We start from the raw sequence: 9,374 nt of genomic DNA on the forward strand, positions 1-9,374 counted from the left end.
ACATTGCAAAGAAATCCAGTTACAAAACCCACTTTCTTACTTAGGCCTTAGTGTCCTGGCTCCAGAACTCTGTGTCCTAGACAAATTAGCCACAGTTCAATCAAGGATGTATCTTCCCTTCCAGCAGAGATGAGCAAGCCTGTCTTTCCGACTAGGCTGTAAACGGCTTCACGGTATGGATATATCTGCTTCTTTTAGTAACTCCCTTAGTATCACTTTGAGCCTCGGTGTCTTCATCTACAAAACAAGGAGAATAATACTATCTCCTAAGATTGCAAGAATTAACAAGAAATTAAATGTGAAGTGCTTAGAATAGCACTCTGTACAGAGTACAACTCAGGAATTGATATCTGTTATCTGTTATCATTATTTCCCAACAATGCCTGACACAGGCCATGCCCTTGGCAGATGTTTAAAAATACTGCTATAGGGAAGCCAAGATGAAGAGTGAGGCAAGCACTGAATTTGGAGCCAGAAGATGGTGGTCATAGCAAGCTCTGTCCCGCCAGCTCTCTGAGCTTTCATTTCTTAGGGGTAATGAAAAATTGGGTAAGTTTTTCTATGATTAATTTCCACGTTGACATTCTATGTATTGACAACATTACATAACACTCCTGGGCAGAATTCCAGAGTTTTAAGAAATCTGTATAGTATCCTAAATATCCAGCTGAGAGCAAAAGAAAAGAAAAGAAAATTATAGCACCAGAATCTAGGTGAGGCAGACATTTTCTCCATTTTCACCTGAGTGAATTGGTTTTCCACCACTGGAGGGCGTGCGGTGCCTGGTTGTAAAGTGTCCTGGGCTTTCCACTCTCTTCCTTCTTCAATTTCAGTCCCTTGAACTGGAATCGGAGAATCAAAGAAACCACCTCCCTCTTTTGACAGAGGTAACAGATGAGGTGCAGCCCCGACAGATTATGTGGGTTGGCAGAGTCAACAGAGAGAGAAGTCTACTTCATCCGCCCTGTGCCGTTTTGACCACCTTTATCTCCTCTTAATCAGAGCACCGCAATCCTTCACATCACATCCTCTCTTTACTCTATACTGAGCTTGTATCTTCTGCTCCTCACTCCTGCACATGGCTTCTCCAAGTTCCCTTGCCTTTTTTGCAAATCTCGAACAGAAACTAGATCCTAGTCCTCTTGATCTGGGCCTGATCCAGCTGGCCAGAATCCACCTCCTGGGCTCTAGAAGATTTGCTTTGCTCTTGATCTGGGATATGAATGGTGCAAAAGGTGGAAGAGATGGTGTTTTCAGGGCAGCCAGTTTTTACTGAAACCCTGATGTCTGCTAAGCACAAGGAATGGGTGGTGCAAAGGACATGAGACATAGTCCCACCCTTTAAAGAGCTCTTGAACTAATTAGGGTGATTAAATAGAGAATGGGAGGGATGGGGCACAGAGAATGACAAAACTTGAAGGAACTTTAGGAATTGAGTGCTAGGAATGTAGACTTCTTTCTTGCTGCATGTGATCTGTTGAAGTTCTGTGCTGAAAACAATGGGAGGTCTCTTCCCAATTTAGAGAATGAGTGCTGGGCTCAGTTACCCATGTCTGCCGTGGCATGGAGCGGAGTAAGATATGCATGAACTTACCAACTCTGATTTCCAATCTAGTCCCCACTTTTTTTTTCCAGTTGGGGAAACTGAGACCCAGAAAAGGAAAGAAATTTGGTCAAGTTCATTCAGTTAAGTGGCAAAGGATATGCTTTAAAGCATTATAACCCTAGGCAGCTCAATCCAGAATTAGATGGATATTTTTCTTCCTGAAAGCCCTGGGTGGTTCTCCCACCTCACCTAGTTGTTCTTGGCACACTTTGGACCAACTTGCTGCTTCTTCTGAAAATATCCCATGATTTCTTCTTTCTTTGTCATTTTTTTTCTTGTGCAATTGTTGCTGCTTATAAAAGAATGCATGTCACACATACAAATAATAAAACATAACATGTAATAAACACCCCCCCCATAATCCACGCCTTAATTTAAAAAAGAAGCTACTCGTGTGCCTCTCCCCTCATCCCCCTTCTACCTCCCTGCCAAGAGGTATCCACTATCTTAACTTTTGCTTTTTTCCCCTCATTCCCTTGGTTTCTCTTTCAAGTTTTACTATACATGTATATTTCCTTAGACACTGCACTTGTTTGTTTCATTTGTCTTCAAATGCTGTGCAACAGAACCATGGAGTTCACATTCTTCTGTAGTTTGAGTTTTCACTCAAAACAATATTTCAAAAATATCCAAAGTTTTAGTTTATTCATCTGGGACACACCTGTAAGATTTTTCTCTAGAGCAGGAGGTCTCCACTGGGGCGGGCTGGCCTCTCAGGGGACATTTGGCAGTGTCTGGTTACATTGTTGTCACAACTGGGGAGATGGGTGGAAGGAGTAGGGGGAAGAAAACTGCTCCTGACTAATGGGTAAGGGCTGGAATGCTGACAAACAGCCTAAAAGGCATAGGCTCCAGGAAGAGAAGGAAGAGATTATTTATAAATGGCAGAACTCCAAGCATGGGTGGAGACAGTGGGGGATGTTTTAGCAGGGTCCAACCAGAATTACTCCAGAAAGACCAGGAAGCAGCTGCCTACTTGTAAGGAGGGATGCCCATCTCTCCATAAGTCTTGTGACTGAGACCGTGGCTCCAGCTGCCCAGGTTCCTGCTGAGAACAGTAGCTGGAGGCAGCGGTGGAAGTAAGGGGGGTGCCCCATGATGTGCTGGAGCACGGGCTCCAGAGAGGCAGTCATGCTCACTTTTCCCGACTCTGTGTTCAGTGACATCACCTAGGCAGCCTGAGATCAGCCACTGGCCCTCAAGCCCCTGACTGGCCTATTGCAGCCGATTTCTCCAAACGTATCATCTGCCATTCCTGCCCCACGCAAAGCTCCAGCTACATAGACTTTCTCTGGCTTCCTCAAACGTGCAAAGGTCTTTGCATTTGCAGCTTTGAGAGCCTGGCACGTTCCGAATACAGCTGCCTCCTTCTTACCTCAGTACAAGGGTCACCTTCTCAGAGAGGTCTTCCTTAATCGCCTAGCAAAATTCCACCCGTCCCACCCCCTATCCTCAAGGTGTTCTCTATCACAGCACTCTGTCTTGTTTTCTTCCCGTTCCTATCACTAACTGCAATTACAGTACTTTGTTGTTGCTGTTTACATGTTTCCTTTCTGTGTTTTCCTCTAGGATGTAAGCGTCATGAGGTAGGGGACCCCGTCTGCTTCGCTCTAATCTGTGCTTCCAACATCCTGCAGGATGCTTGGCACATGCTAGACAACCGATAAATGTCTCTTGAGCAAATAACTGAATTTAATGTTGTTGAGTAATGATTTGCTGTAAATGGTGGCACCAGAAACCAGCTAGGCCTGTCCTGGATGTTCATAAGAGCTACTTTTTCTTACAGTTCTTACCTCCCAGTCCTGCTTGGAACTTAAACTCTTGTTCTCTAAGGGAGAAGTTCACTTCACCCGGAACTGAATTCAGGAGTCCAAAGAAGCGCAAATGCTCGGCGGTGGAAATAAAGCCACCCGTGTCCTTAACTCTTTCCCTTCCCATGCGCATTATTTCTCTGATTTGAAGGATCCTGGGAAAAGGTTTGGGACCTAATCAGAGAAAATGATCCTCCATAATAAAGCTACTCTACAGGGAGAGTTCCAGCACATGATCCCTTCCCAGCTGCATCCATTGTCCCACTCCAGTGCTGGGAGCTGCTCTCTGTGTGACCTGCTCTCTGTGCGACCTGTGTCCTGTTCTCTTTGTCTCTCCAGCTGTGCGTGTGTGTCCCCTCTGAGTCTCTGCAGCGATGGCCAGAGATCTCCTAATATCCTATGGAGATGATCTCCTCTTCTATGGCAGTCTTCAGATTTTTTTTTTTTCAGCCTCAAAAGAAACTGAAATGGGGCAAAGCTGGTCTTGTCAGCTTATTTTCAAATTCACCTGAAGGGAAATTTTGGTATCAATCACAGAAGAAGAGGGTACCTTTCTTCCCTTGCTCTTAAAGAGAAATTGAATTCCTCAGTCTAGACCCCAAAACCAAGATCCAGCCTTTAAAGCCAAATACAGCCCTTGTTTTTCTCAAGATCCTCCTGTTGGATTTACTCTCAAAAGAGTCTGCTAAATGAAGATGGGAAAAAAAATGCCTACTAACTCTTCTCTGTGATCATGAACACAATATAGTCTGCCCTATCTGATACACAGCTCTAGGTTTTGCAAAACGTGCTCCCTGAATTCTCTCCCTTCCTTGATTATCTTGTAGAATGCTCCAAACTTGGTGTTCTGTGTGAGTTGTCCATTTGGGGATTTCAAGTAGGTAAGGAGTCCTGACTTTGCCCCAAATTAGTAGTTATTAGTACTACTCCCGTCATACTAATAACGTAGCTAGGTTGAAAAGTAATTTAACACAGCTTTTACACTCTACTAGCTAACAGTAAACTTCTATTATTTGCCCAATATATGTCCTGAGATCTTTGTAAATCTTTCATTTCGAGACCGCCCAAGGCATATAATTTCCCCCAGTGAATTATACATAACCTGGCAACACAGTCCTCATCTGAGTTGATGCCTCATCTGACTTGTCGCTGACTACTCCCTCCTCTCTGAAATCCCCTTTGGTTTCCATTCTCTCCGTTTCCTTTATGGGCTTCACCCCCTCTGCTGAATACTGACGTCCTCAGAGCACAGAGCTGAGCCCCTTCCCTTCTCATCTGACATTTTTTACCATGAGACGTCTGTCTTACACATTCCCCAAACTTCAAAGACCATCCACATGCCAACGGTGCCCATATTTGTATCTCTATTCCAGATAGCCCTTTGACCTCTGAATCAATGCTGCCCACCGCTCACCGCACGCTTGTGCTTCCAGATCTGCCTAATGTATCTGTAATTAACTCTTCATTCTCTCCATTAAGCCTTTTAGTCTGGCGGTCTTCTCCATCTCAGCAAATGTCATCATTATATACCCAGTTGCTCAAGCCAGGAAAACTTGAGTCATCCTTAAGTCTTCCTTCTCCCCCGCCCCCATCTTCCCACATTCAATCCATCACCAAATCCTGTCATTCCTACTTCCAAAATAACGTTGCCAATCCATCCACTTTTTTCCATCATCATTGCCACTCCCCAAGCCTAAGATGCCATGACCTCTTCCGTCCCCTTCAGGTGCCTGAGTTCACAAATATTAACTACACAAAGCAGCAGCAAGGATGGTCCTTTAAAATTCTACATCAGGTCATGTCCCCCTCTGGCACCAATCTGTTTAATGGCTTCTCTCTGCACTATAATAAAACCCCAGATCCTTTGAAAGGCCCTTGCTACTATCTGGTCATGCTCCTCTCCAGCCGTATCTGCCCTTCTCCAGGCCCTCAGTCTGCCCAGCCACAATGTACCAAATCAACACAGAGAAAGCTTAATGAACCGGAGTGCCCTGGGTAACTGAGGAATAAGCAAACCAAGGTTTGTGTTTCCACGATTTGGGGTCAAAAGTCTTTCCAGAAAGTATGACTCCTCTGTGGTGTTCTGGAAGTCAAAGTCAGCAAAAAAATGATAGTAATGATTTTTTGTAAACTGAAAACATGACTGGACCTTGGCACCCTGTTTCACCAGCAGCAACAGCCCCAGTTACCACTGTTCAGGGTCGTGGGGAACAATGAAAAACGCATAGGAATGAATCGTTACTGTTTTCACAAAATTCCCTGAGATTGACCTTTGCTATTGTTGTTATTGCATTTTTGAGGAAAACTAAGCTATTCGTGTAGCTGCCTGCCAATTGGCTTCTTGCTCTTAACAGTGGAATATAAAGAGACATTCTTGCTGGTGAACACACAAGCTCCATCAGCCCCACTCGGTTGAGGTAGCCTTCGTCCTCACATGTGTGTATATTTTGTTTATGCAGCTCTGTGTCACGGAAAAGTTACTGAAATTTTCTGACCCTCAGTTTTCTCATATGTAAAAAAGGGTGATAAAATCAAGGTTGTCCCAAGTCTATGTAAAGCATTAGAAACAGTAAGCCCTTAAGTTGATAGTTATTATCAGCAAGAGGGGAGGGAAGATTAATAAATACATCTCCCTCTGTAGTTTACCTCGTTTTCTCCCAAACCAAGACGGTCTCACTTCACTATTACCAGTCGTTAAAATGTTAGGCTCAGAGGTACTATGTAATTTCCTTTTCCCAAGGACATCTTTGTACTCGCCACAGTAGACATCCTAGGGCTGGGCAGTGGTTAGAGAGACCCTGTTGGTGCCACAAGGGCCATGCCTTCATGCCTCGCAGAATTCCTCTCTCTGGATGTAAATGCTTTTAAAGCAGAGTGCTGTTCTCTCAAGGTCTGGCCCTTGGATTTTAGATAAGCTGGGACTTTCCATCAGTCTTCTTTCCTGCTCATGGTAAACATCATGTCTCTCAGAATGTGCCCTGTCTCACTTGTAGGACTGCAAACAAGTCAGATGTTCAAACAGAAGTCTCCTGACACTGCCATGAAGAAGGATGGCTCTGGGAGGGCTTTTCCATGTTACACCAGATTTGAAGGCCAAAGGTCAGCTTGGACAACTCAGGTCCTCTATCAATAATTCCAGCCAGGACAGGACCATCCATTCCCTTCGTCTTAACCGAGACCTATGATCACTCTGTTGGAGGCTGAGTGAATGGCCCCAGATAATCCTTAACATTCTTTCCCTTACTAAGTTTGCCTCCAATAGAACGTTGTGGGCCCATCTAAAGCCAGCAAAATTTTTAAAAAGTTGGAGAGTTTCCAGCTGTACATAGAAAACAACGTTTTTACTGCATGGGAGATAAAAATGCAGGGGAGAGATAGGTCTCTTTGGGAAAATTTATTGAACCATCTTAAGAAGTGATGGCACAGGGATTCAGATGTCTAAAGTGGGAGCCCAGAGAAGACAATCACGTGGATATTCCTTTAGGTTCTGTGATTAACTTATACTGCAAATCTGTGTAAATGAGCTATAAAACAGCAGAGTGTAAAGAAGGACCCTTTCATTTCTTCAAAGGAGAGATTTATGCTAGCAAATTATAGGTCATTGTCCAAACACAGTGCTAACCATATCAGAAATTTTTGAATATGATGATTATGTCCTTCTTGGTCTTTTTTAGTATTCGTTTTTAAAAGATAATAAAACTCCTAGTCAAAGTGTAAGACATTTTAAGACCAAGAGGCAAAAATTATCTGCACCGAAAGAGTCATGAATAAATCTGGTTTCAGTTATTAAGAGGGAAAACTCAGACATGTGAAACGAAGCAAATATGGTTGATAGCTGTGGAAGAATTGGAAACAGAGATATTTAAGGAACAACAGTTGTCAACTGCACGGCAACACCGGTTGCAGCACATACTGCTTTGGGATTCATTCTGTGTTGGCGACAGTGTGAAAGAGATGTGATGTGTCACCCGGAGACTTCTGGCCTGACAACAGAGTCTCTTGGGCGTGGCTCAGTTTGTTTCGTTAAATTACTCTGAAAGAGAGCAGTAATTTTTTAAAAGATCTGTGTCTGTATGGAATTATTTTTTAATCTTCCAGCACACTTCCATGTCTGTTGTTTTATGTCATTTCCTCTCCAGGTCCAAGAGGAGACCTGCCTGTGAACTAGAAGATCAAAAGTGAGGCTCCAACTTTGGACGGGCATCCATTCTGGTCATGTGTCACATTGGAGGCCAGAGTTCTATGGCTCTCGAGTTGCCTTCTACATGATCCTTAAGAAGGGAATACCATTGCAGATACCAGCAGTAATTAGGAGAATGCTATTATTGTCATTTTCTTTCTCACAGCTTATGCGGAGGTGAAAAAAAAAATGCTCAAAAGAGTCTTTGCTTCAGAAAAATGGACCTGAAAAATCACACTTGAGCTTTCAATTTCTCTTCTTTCTTCACTCACTTCTTACCCATCTCTTCCCCTCTGATTTACCCTTTCTGCATTAATATCTCTAACTTGTTAGATTTTCAAATATAATATCCTTGGCAGACCTGAACTATAGTGTTACTTTATCTTTAACCAGAAGGCAATGTATAATATTTAATCTCCTGAAACATAAAGTCAGACTATTGTTATTCATTCAACATTTTTAAACTGATGAATTTGAAATGCAAATTGAAAACCAGAATTTTTTTTCCAAAATCAGTCTGCATACTTTTTCGTCCTGGGGGGCGACAGAGCAAAAAAGGGACTATCCAGTTCATTCTGCATCATGAGGCCATCAGCACTTCTGGCTGTCCAGTTTTACTCTTAAGCTCCCCTAGGTTTCCACATGAACACAATGCAACAAGGACAACCCTCTCCACCCCCAGCTTTTCATTTTAAGGAGTAAATACTGCCTGCAGACACAAACAAACATGTACTTTTTCAGCCCTCTCTTCTGGCTTCCCTCAGAAAGCAGGAGCAGAGGGACGACAAAGGGGAGAAGGCGAAGATGAGACGGAACCAGGACGACTTTCAATAAGTCACATCTACTCCTTCCTAACATCCCCTTTCTCAAAAGCCTTCATGTCAATCCATAGCCAACAGAACAGCCCCACCCTCTAGAGGGAAATTCCATCGCCCCCCACTTACCGTGTCTCGGTCTCTCCTCCCATCGTCCGCCTCGCTCCAGCCCCATCAGCCTGCCTGGGCTTCTCCAGACACCTTCTGCTCTTCTGTGTCCAACTCCGCCACTAGACACGGCTTTCTTACAGACCATGACTGGTCGGAATACCTTCATGCCAGCTTGCAGAATGCTCACTCTTATTTCTTGTCTATGTGTGTTTACGAAATTGAGATTCCTGGACAGTATTTAAAGTCTCCAACTTTGTCAGTTTTCTTACACTGCTTATTAGTAGGTTAAGAAGTCATAAACTACTGTCTATAAAATAGGTAAACAACAAGGTCCTGCTGTACAGCACAGGAACTGCCTTCAATATCTTGTAATAGCCTATAATGGCAAAGGATTTGAAAAAAGAATACACGGATGTATAACTGAAGCATGTTTACTGTACACCAGAGACTAACACATCGTAAATCAACTATACTCCAATAAAAAATATTAATTAATTTTAAAAATTTTTCAAAAGAAGTCATTTCTTACATGACAAATTAGGAGGGAGATGCCCGTGAGTGGATAAGATGTAAATTAGTATAACTTTTCAGAAGAGGAATTTGAACAAATGTTTTCAGAAGTGGAGCTGTCACTCCTGGCCCAATAACTCCACTTCTGAAAATTTATTCTAATGAAATAATCCTGTATACAGACAAGCACATTTACCACAGCGATGTGGTGTAACCTCCACATCCAAAAGGTATTTAAAAAATCAGAATTCCCCACAGCAGGAGATTCATTAACCCAGTGACAGCTCATTTATACAATGGAATGAGATGGCACCTATCTAACCTCTAGTCCAGCATCGGGG

This window comes from Camelus ferus, chromosome 10, assembly GCF_009834535.1.
Source record: "Camelus ferus isolate YT-003-E chromosome 10, BCGSAC_Cfer_1.0, whole genome shotgun sequence".
Taxonomy (NCBI): domain Eukaryota; kingdom Metazoa; phylum Chordata; class Mammalia; order Artiodactyla; family Camelidae; genus Camelus; species Camelus ferus.